The sequence below is a fragment of the Canis lupus genome, chromosome 36, assembly GCF_048164855.1.
Source record: "Canis lupus baileyi chromosome 36, mCanLup2.hap1, whole genome shotgun sequence".
Lineage (NCBI taxonomy): Eukaryota > Metazoa > Chordata > Mammalia > Carnivora > Canidae > Canis > Canis lupus.
The window spans coordinates 18,033,173-18,043,715 of record NC_132873.1 but is presented as its reverse complement, the minus strand read 5'-3'; the positions used below and the strand labels follow the sequence as shown (position 1 = coordinate 18,043,715).

General features: G+C 43.3%; 1 long non-coding RNA gene across 2 annotated transcripts in view; it reads left to right on the top strand.

Annotated features, from left to right (window-relative positions):
• Positions 1-4,246: 4,246 nt before the first annotated feature.
• Positions 4,247-10,543, top strand: part of LOC140625298 (uncharacterized) — a 124,879-nt gene continuing 118,582 nt past the window's right edge. For both annotated transcript variants that reach the window (XR_012024654.1, XR_012024655.1), the window contains exon 1: positions 4,247-4,411. This is a non-coding gene — a long non-coding RNA (uncharacterized lncRNA). The remainder of the gene's footprint in view (positions 4,412-10,543) is intronic.

The window sequence follows — 10,543 nt, the reverse complement described above, 5'->3', positions numbered from 1 at the left end:
TACAACTCTCTCTCCCCTCTTGTTAAAGCCTCAAAATTCCTAAGTAAATAAAGGGTTCTGATTTGCAAGTCTTGTTTGAGAGTAGCATAGATTTTCAGAGTTTTGCAAAATTCATCTTTTTTTAAAAAAGATTTTATTTATTTATTCATGAGAGACAGAGAGAAAGAAAGACAAAGACATAGCAGAGGGAGGAGCAAGCTCCCTGCGGGAAGCCCTGTATGGGACTCCATCCCAGAACCCCGGGATCACAACCCGAGCCAAAGGCAGATGCTCAACCATTGAGCCACCCAGGTGTCCCAAATTCATCTTTCTTTTTAAGATTTATTTATTTTAGAGAGAAAGAGAGAGTGCACAAAAGCAGGGGAAGGGGCAGAGGGAGAGAGACTCTCAGCAGACTCTCCGCTGAGCAAGGAGGCCATACAAGATGTGATCCTACAACCCCAGCTGAAATCAAGAGTCAGTCATTTACCAAATGAGCCGCCCAGGTGCCCCCAAACTTATCATTTGGATGCCCAAATCTATAGTATGAATATGACAAAAATGTGCTTTGGTAAACTTTATTAAAACTTCAATAAATTTCTATTCTGTACTGGTTTTTCTTGTGTCTTCTCTCTCTTACCTCCCTATTCTACATTCTCTCTAACCTCCTCTATAGAAGGGAAGTCTAAGTATTCAGAATTTGCCCTACACTCTTCATCTCCTTTTATATTTTCAAGTGGTTATGATATCTATCTATCTATATATGATATATATGATTAAATGGTGAATACCCAGAAGACACAACAGTGTCACATCTTAGGATTCAGACAAAGCCATCCCAGGAAAAATTCCATTTCCTGCAGCCATTGTTGCTTCTTTTGTTAGAGAGAGAGAGAGAGAGTGCAAGTTTACCAGCAGATAGGAGGAGGCACCAAGAGAGAGTGAGTGGCAACCATTCACTCTCCACCTCAGTCTGTGCCCCTGAAAATGAGGCTGAAAACCATTTGGCAGACGCTTCCAGAAATATAGATAAGAATTTATTTTCTCACGGACCTCTCTTCTCTTCTCTCACTCCCTTGAAAAATAAAAAGTAGTACTAACTCTTCTAGTTTTCACAATAATCTCTGTATCTAGAAAATGACTCCATGTAAAGGAAACAGGATTTAATGTCATTTTACATGCATTTTTCTGATGATATTTTGATATATGATCAAGACAAAAAATTAGGAAGTGCAGAAAAAATCACTTTAACCACAATATCTAGAATCAGTCATTATTAACTTTGATATATAGCTTTACGTGTCGTGTGTGCATGTGTGGACACACATGCATGTATTTTGCATTAACTTGAATTTGCTTAAATTCTCACTTTACTATAAACAAATGAGAAAACTGCTTGGAATTACATTGCCATTTTCCCCCTAATACTCCTAACTGTGCTTAAGAGAAACATTTTTTATGAACTGGATGCAAAGTGAGGTTTGAAGGCATATTTTCAGAGAATTAGTAATTTTGGAGTTTCTAACAGCCAGATTGTTTGAATGGTAAGAACCAAAAAAAATAAAAGCACAGAAGGCAGCAAAGGGTAGAGAAAATGGTTGAATAATCAGCTGTGTTGTTGATGCGGGTGGAGGAAAGAAAGAGACAGCCTATCACATCTAAGCCTTATTCAAAGGAAAGTGTGCTCCACTTGATGGGCAGGATGCCAGGACACAGTAATAGAAGAGCAATGTAGGACTGCAACACGGTACTCTAGAAATACATTTTCCAATTAGTCATAAGTGTTTATTCATCAAGGCACACCACAATGCTTTTGGTAACTGAGTTGTACAAGCAGCTGTAATTGGCAATTGAGAAGCATCATCGCAAATGTTTTGATGTTTAATCCTGAAATCGTTCACGCTCCACATTTCTGAATGGTCCCTCTGTCCTGGAGTGGAGTCAATAGTGAGCCTGTGACTAGAGGTTTCGGTCCTTTATAATTTTCAAGCATTAAATTAGGTCCACCTCACACATTTTGTCCGTTGTCCTGATCGATTTGAAGAAGAGAAGTGGAAGCGGATTGACAAATGTTCTTTCAGGAAGGTTGGTGGATATTGTTTAAGTTAGAAGGAAGGCTGATGGGATGGTCAACTGAGAAATAATTTTCCAGATCATCAGAGTAAGAGTCTGTATCAGAAGCTCTTACTTCCCACAAGTTCCAACAAGAAGCTCAACTGGATGTGTCACAAATGTCTACAGACTAGTCTGCGTAGCTGAGAGCCTATGCGACAGATCCTGATAGCTCTGTTTTGGTAACAGCACATTTACCTTCTGGCCATTAATCTAGAACAATTCTTAAGCTAGATAAAAAGCTCCAGTGAAAAAAAGAATTCCACGGGATGTTTTCTGACCTTTAAAAAGAAAACCATCAGGACTGACAGGTTTTCGATTTTTTTTTTTTTCACTTCTTAGTAGCACAAAGCTGCACATGATTACTTAAAAGGGTCTCCTCCCTTTATTCTCCAAAGTTTTCAGGTACTTAGAGTGAGAGGCTTGTGACAATTAAATCAATTTCCACTGGAGTCTCCAGAGGTGGGGCTCATCTCAGCTTCCTCAAGAAGACTTCTTATTCTAATAAGGAGCCAGCAATTTATGAGGGAGGATGCTGCAAAGTAGAAAAATGAAATTTCAGGTCAAAGGAAAACTTAGTAGCAGAATTACCACTTCTTGCAGACTGAAGATCAAGCTTATAATAGAGTTTTATTTATAATGGAAAGAAGAGTTTAGCCAAAATCAGGCTTTGAAAATCACTTTCTAATAACACTATTTGACTCTTGAAAAATAAAAAAGAGCTGTTATTAAAAAGAATTTACTTCGCTCTCGCTGCAAGTTGAAAATGCACTTTTCATTTCCAGAGGTAAAAAAGGAGCCTGCTGATTTGGGTGCATATGGAGGGTTATAGATACCAGAACCTGAGCATTCATTCTACAGTTACCGAAGCAAAAGCTACAGAAACCACCACCCGATTGCCCTTTGCCTGGGTTTAATCCCGGTAATTAGGATGTGAGTCTGCTTTGAGACCATAGACCATTGTCCCCCTCTTGTTCTCTTTACTGCTCAAGCACAGCCAGACCAAGGACCCCAGTGCTGCTCCTCTTCATCCACAGGCAGCGTAATCTGACAGGTAGAGCCATCTAATACCTTCTCACCAGGACTACCGGTCACCTTTTATGTGCTCAGCACACACCCTGGAAGCAACAGGTTAAAGGATTAGGAGATGTGGCATGCTTTCCTCCCAGCCCCTGGCCTTAGAGTTGACCAGGGAAACTTCCAAAGCCACTTCCCAGATGGCAAGGCTGCCTTTCCGTGAAGCAGCAGGGCTCTGTGCTGGACAGCACAAGAGGGAGACAGAGCGTCAAAGGTGGTTCCCATATCCAAGGTCAGAGTGCAAACCTAGGCTGTGGCAAGCAAGGGTTTGAGAAGGCTGAAGTCCTAGCAGCCGGGGAAGGTTCTCAGAGGCTGATCCCCTGAGCACTCCTGGAAATCTTCCCAGGTCTCTTGAGTCAACGCCTTCTGGCCCAGGGACCAGGTTAGCATTGTTCCGTATCACTAGGGCCATTGGGTTAGGGCCCTCATCAGCTCAGTCCAGTCGTGTGCAGAGTGTCTCCTGTTAGGGTTATGTTTTGGTTTGTTTGCATGCATGGGATGCAAACCACCTGGAGACTCCAAGCAGGGATGGTCCTATGGGTGTGCGACCTGTGCCTCCTCCCAGGGCCCTCTGCTCAGAAAGATTTGCTCCAGGACTAATGCTCTGCAATTGCCATCTGGAAGGTTAAAATAATTTTTATAAAAGAGGACTTGCACTCTCATTTAGCACTGGTCCTGTAAATTATGTAGCCAGTCCTAACTGCAAGCCTGCATCTCAGGCTGTCAATTCATCTGCTCCACCTAGAAGTTGGCTGTACCCCGCTCAGGAGAGGGGAAAATGCTGAATTTAAGTTAAAGACAGAAGCTCTCCTTGAAATAGAGTGGCCATGAAAAACTGGTATAGCTTTCTTGAGATGGCCCAAGCTTCCCATGCAGAACATGAGACACAAATAAAAGTTGCACATCATGATAATTGGGAACCATTGATTCAAAGGTCAAGACAGCCTTGCTAATTAATTGGGTAAATGTTGTTTTTCTTTTCCCCTCCATATGGATTTAGATTTCACTCTCACAGGAAAAATCAAGGTTTGTCCTTGGGAGCTGAGCTTTCTCTATTTAATAGGTAGACTAAATAAGTGGCCAGTAGGCCTAGAGCTCACGGGAATATTGAAAGGGAATTGAGAGTGTACACGGAGACTGACCCCTAGAACCGGAGCCTTTTCCCCCAGGCCACAGGACTGGAATATAAGAGCAGTGAAATCACAGGGATAATAATCCCAGGACACAAATCATGACAGCAATTGTGAGTATAGCCTTGGGGCATTGTGTAGGGGGTAGGACCTAGTGGTGGAGAGCTTTTAAAAGGTAGCTTCTCTGAGATTCCGGAGAGAGTGCAAGCTAACTGCAGTGTCAGCATTCCTATGTTGTAATTCCCTTCTAAAATTCACCTAGCTCTTCAGCAGGTTACTAAGCATGCACTGTCTGTTCCATAGTTACATGAAGGCTGGTGGGGAGGAAGGGGCTTGGGTTGAAGGGGCAGTTCTAACCCCATCTCTTTGTGACCTCTATGCGAGAGAGCGTGTCCACTCCTCCAGGGACCGATAGCTCTTAGCTCCAAGGGGCCGTGGAGGGCTTGGAGATGCCTTTAGCAGCTCCATGAGCTGAAGGTCAATTCCAAGGAGGACTTACACAACACAAAAGAGAGGGTAAAGGCAAACCACTGCCACTCCTGCATATTAGCCAGAGCATACTGCTCCCCGACAGGGGAAGAGGAATCCTGGTGAACTTCCGGATTATACAATTTATCTATCAGGACTAAACATTCCTCACGAATGTTCCTCCTCATTTATATAACTTGTGAGCCAAGAGCTTTACTGTATATAAAGCACCGCATGCTATGTGCTATACGTTTAATATTCATAGCTATATAATAGTCCTGGATGTTGGTCGTACATTGGAATAACTTAATGAACTCAGTAGAACAAGGTAATGTTTTGATATTTAACAATATTTATAATTGTTATTCCACTGTGTGTTGATTAGGGCATAATAGCAAGTGGTTCACATGTGACTAAAATTAATGTTGTTTCTATAATGTCAAATCAAGTTTTCACAGTTTTTCTTCTTCCACTTGGCTCATTAAGATCAGTAACCAAAGGTGCTGGGTTTGCTCTTTCGTCCCCAGATTTGCCCCTCTTTTGACTCTGAGGCTGGTCCCTATGGGCTCCGGCTTCAGGGCTCCCTTGCAAGCTGACTTCCGGTTAGATTTGATCAATGACAGGCACCAGTGGACCAGAGAGGAGGAAGAGGCGGGAGGGTCTCCTCCTTATGCAACCCCATTTTCCTCATCCCCTTAGCTCTGTCAGAAGCTGGATCTCTTGTGAGAAGGTGGCCCCTCCTCCAAGGCTCTGTCTTCAGTGGGGTCTGGTTGCCCTAATTCCTTCCACTGTCCTTTCAGCCCTGGGTCTTCATGTCCTTTCAGTCCTGGATCAGTTGCTACTAGTCTTATCTTGGTGTATTCCCTTCTGCAATTGTCCTTTCCTAAAATCTCTCCATCTGAGCCCAGTGCCAGGAAAGCATAGATGCTTTTGCCTGTAGGCTTATCCTCTTCTCTCTTGCTCCCACTGTGGAATGAATAAAAAGCTCTTGAATCCGCTCTGCAATACCCGGGATCCTATCTGACCAGTGCCCTACATCCTCCCTCACTGCCACCTCACTGCACCAGTGCATGACAGATTGCTGAGGTTTCCTGACATTTTTCTCCCACCAGATCTTCTCGCTTCCGTCCCATCTCAGTTATATTTTCCGCACTTTACGATTATTTGAGCCGCCAATTCCCAGAGTCAATGATAGCACTTGGGGCTGAATGTGAATTAAGGAGCTGTGTGACCATGGGCTAGCAGAGAGAAGCCATGCCATCACTCCAGAGCTTCAGACTCTCATATTTCCTGGGGTCTCCAGAACCTGCCCCTAGAACAACCTTGTAATCTCCTCCAGAGAGGGAGCCTGAAGGTAGGGAAAGAGGAGAGCAGAGTCTAGTTTGTCTTGCCCTAAGTGCTCTGCACAGACATCTCCCATCTCCACCTTTGCAATCATCACCAGTTTTGTTGACCTTGGTCTCTCCCATCACCAAGGGACCTTCTTTGATGTAGCTCCTGCCTTTCATTTCTGTATCCCCAGGATCCAGCAGCAGTACTTGGCTTACAACACTTGCTGTGTTAACCGTAAAAACAACTTTTCCTTCAAGACTTTTAATGATTCGTTTGGGAGAAAAAGCGTTACCATATTCCTCATGAGGGTGGTGGAAGTCAACAGGAAAGATGAACAAAGAAAGGGGAGGAATTTGGCACCAGCAAATATAACCTGCTTCATTCTTTTGCCTACTTACCTCTAACTCATCAAAGCAAAGATAGGTAGGGAATTATTATGGAATTTTGAATAGCTCTACGTTTGTGTGGCATAGAAGGAATACTGCAGACTATGTGTGCTTCATAAAGCCTTTCATAAAGCTGGAGATCTACGGGTAGTGCCATGTCGGCGCTGCAGGAAAAAAGACAAAGACCAGGCCATGGGTCAGGAGCCTTGGGGCTGGCTTCTGGTCCTGCCACTCACCAGCCATTCTGATTTGGAACAGCATCACCCAACCTTTCTCTACCTTTTTGTTTTAACCTACACAATAGAGATATTATAATACCCAGTTTGTGTCCTTCCTCAGATGATAGGCAGGGTCCCATGAAGTAATGTAGGGGATTTCTGCCAACTGTACAGCGTGAGACAAAGGTGAAGCTCTAGAATCAGCATCTACATCCTGACTCTCTGAGGCCAGGAGAGGCTTAGGCCATGAGATGCTCTGTCCCCAGAAGAGCGTGCGCATCAAGAAGGAGGCAGGTGTGCTGAGTTCATTCCAGCAGTTAATTGCATGTGCTCTGGAGGCCCCTGACAGTTTCCAGCTTCACTTTGGGGGCAGTGGATTACTTGGGAATTTGTGTTCCTGCCCATGCAGATTCCCTCTTGCTCCCCAGAGCTGTTCTTCTCTGTTTTCCTCTCAGCGTGATTACTCACTAATCCCTTTCCCTTCTCACATTTACTTCTGACCAGACCCATGTGTTTGACTCCAGAATGACTCTTGTGGATGCAAGCTTAGGCTCAAAATATTTGGTTGGAAAGCCACTCCATACCTCTGCCATGAGGGGTTCTTACAGTTTCGAAGTATATTCTCTTGTAACTATTGAAATGTCTTCGGTCAGAATGTTTTCATACTGTAGCCATGTGCGTGTGCACATGCACGTGTGTGTATGTGTGTGTGTGTGTGTGTGTACCCACATACTGGTTGTACTTAGTGGGAAGAAGGCTCAGAGGCCAAAAACCTATTTGGGTTTGTTTGGATGAGCGAGAAATGATGGGAATTCAGAGTGTATAAGATTATAAATATTACAGAAGTTATTCAAAATCTCATTTGCTTTGGTTTGACTGCCTCTTTACTCTACATATTTAAATTCCATTTGCAGCCACCAACCCTGATACTCTTAAAGAAAATAACAACAAACAAGCTACTGCTAAGGGAAATGTAAATTGGTTTGTTTGCTACTTCACACTCCTGGGCAGTGAAAACACAAGCAATTGTTATTCCAAGGGTCTCATTGAATATACAAAAATCTTTGTCTTTCTTAGGAGTTGCTTTAAAGGTTAACCACTTTCTAAAGAGTTTTTTTGTGTGTGTGTGTCTGGAAACCAATTTTGCGCACCTTTTGTCCAGCTGCGAAGTTCTTATAAACTTGTTAAAGTTTCCCACACAAACACATTTGCACTCATTTAGAAAATAGGGAAAACATTTCACCCTGGGAAAATCTGTTTGTTCTCCTTTGACATTTACAAAGTCTTCATAGTGTGCTGGGAGCCACATGCAGCTTCTAGAAGCCCTGTGCTGTGGGAGGTGCATCGGAGGGGATAGAAGTTCAGAATTCTGAGATATTGATACCTTGGTCCTCGCTTGGGACTTGTGCACACACAGCAGTGGCTGTGGCAGTAGGAATTGGTGCTCAAGATGTGAACCCTATGCTCATCTCACCAAATTTTCAATTCCCAGACTCTGAGCCCCGTCCTTCCTGGATAATTTCTTTCTAGCAGTGCATTTCATGCACTCAGAAATGTCTCTTCTATGTGAATTCCTATTCCATTTCTATTCACTTTTTACTATAAATGATTGTGTACAAACCAAGATGGTGCACTCAGGCTGCCATCAGGGAGAGAGAACGCAATGCCCAATGTCCCCAGTCTAAGTTGGGGTCATAAATGAGCAATATTTTGGCAATATAGATGTCTTTTGCCTTCCCCCAGGATGAGAAAATATCATATGTAAAGTCCCAAACTTAAACTACCAAAAAATTTAATATTTTCGTACATACAATTTCTAGTTTTAAAAAAGGGTACTTTTAGATATGGAATCAGTCAATGGACGTTTAAAGTGGGATTTCTTTTACGGGCATTTCACTCAACAATGTGTGAAGGGAGGTACACTTATAGGGCAATACTGCAATTCATATACAAGGCTCATACAATAAATGGTTACCAAGCATTTGCCTGCCAACCACCGACAATGGTCGATCGCTCAAAGTTGGATTTGCCTTTTTAAGGAATGTTTTCTCAACAATTCTCTATCTCACAATATAAAGACTCATTCTACTTAGTCATAATATAAGTACTTTCTCTTGCCCTAATGTTTCATCAGACATCTTTTTAAAGATGAAGTGAGGGTATTTGGGCTACTTGTCTTTCTGTACCGTGTTTATTCTTCATCTCTCACGCTCAATGATAGAGACTGTGATAGTAATTATAGCCCATATAGGCAGTAATTGTTCAACAAAGGGGGACTCAGGGAGGTCAAAACAGAATTTGAAAGCATCACAGCAAAGCAGGTTGGGCTGGTGGTGCAGTAGTAATGCATCGCTCTGCTAATTGGGAGGCACAGATGTGGGTATGGAGTAAGAAGCTTCCTTGGCCCCAGTGAAAGACAAGCTGACATAATTAGCTGGGGCTTATGAAGAAGCTGGAGCTGGTGCTGGAGCTGGTGCACCACAGCCAAAATGATGGCCTGAGGTCAGCGCCTGGCTATGCCATGATCCTTAGTTCCATCTGGACTTAAAAGAAAAACGTCATCAGTGTGGAAAACCCAGCTAAGGTTCTGAGTCTCAGCAACCGGGATTTGCTCCCTTTCAAAGAAAGTTAAGTATGCACGACAAATATCACATCTCCAGTGTAGCCACTGAAAGATAAACTTGCAAATGCACAATTCATTAAAGTCAGTATGCATAACCATGACACTATCCTAACTGCATCAGAAACGATACATTTGGCTTCCTTCTAATTCTCCTAGAACCTCAATTCTAAGCCTCAAATTACGTGATAATGTTCGAAGGCAAGAAGAAAGGGGTGTGAGACTCCAAGAGCTCTTTCCCATAACCCCCTTACCCCCACCTGATCTCAGTGGCTAGAATCGGGTCAGATGCCCACCCCCCAACCAACCACCGGGAAAGAGGAAGGACTCACAGGAGAGGCTGAGATCAGCCATTTTTCATCTGGGGAGGCAGGAGCAGGGCAGAGGGGATCCACTTTACTGGAAAACATTGCCAATGCTATCTGAATGTAATTAGGGTTCTAAGTTTTATCCAGTCCCCACAGGATACAAAAGAACAATCACAAGCTACTGAAAACATAGCCTCCTAAACTAAATGGAAGCAATATAGCTTGGTAGATAAATGCTAAATTGGAGAGCCGTTGCTTTGGGTTGCTTTGTCAAATGACTCACTCCCTGCTATGTGTCCTTGGGCAGCTCTCAATGGATCCAAGCCCCAGTCTGTGATTCTATCAAAGGAGAATAGCGTCATTTACCACCTCCTGGTCTCACAGTTGGGTTGTATGATGATTAAAAGGAGCCTCATAAGGGCTATGAATTTCTCAGATTAAAGTATAAAGTGCTGACACAAATGTCAACTCACTGAGCACAAAACCAGCATCGACTTGCCTCTCAAAGTGGCTTGGAAGCTATACCACCTAAGGATGGGCTCCTCTTTTGATGACGCTGATTTGAATCCCTCTGGCTCTTATCCTTCTTTCTCAGCTCTTCTCTGAGAACCTTGTGCCATTGTTTCTGTCCCATATGCTTCCTCCCCAAAAGCTAAGAAAACAAGGGAATGGATAATGGGTCAGGGTTAAGAGGAGGAGTGTGGTGGGTGTTATAAGAAGAGTGAAAAGCGGGGAGCTAAGCAAATCTACTGCTTTTCTTCCACAAATTTCAAACCCTGTTCAAGTCCATTGCTTTGATACCTAAACCAGACCGTTGCTTGCTTTTATCCTGCCCAAGACTGGCACGTTCTGGTCGCTTGATGGTAGAACTTCTTATATTTAGGGTTTCAAGCCAGTATGTCCTGGTTTCAAA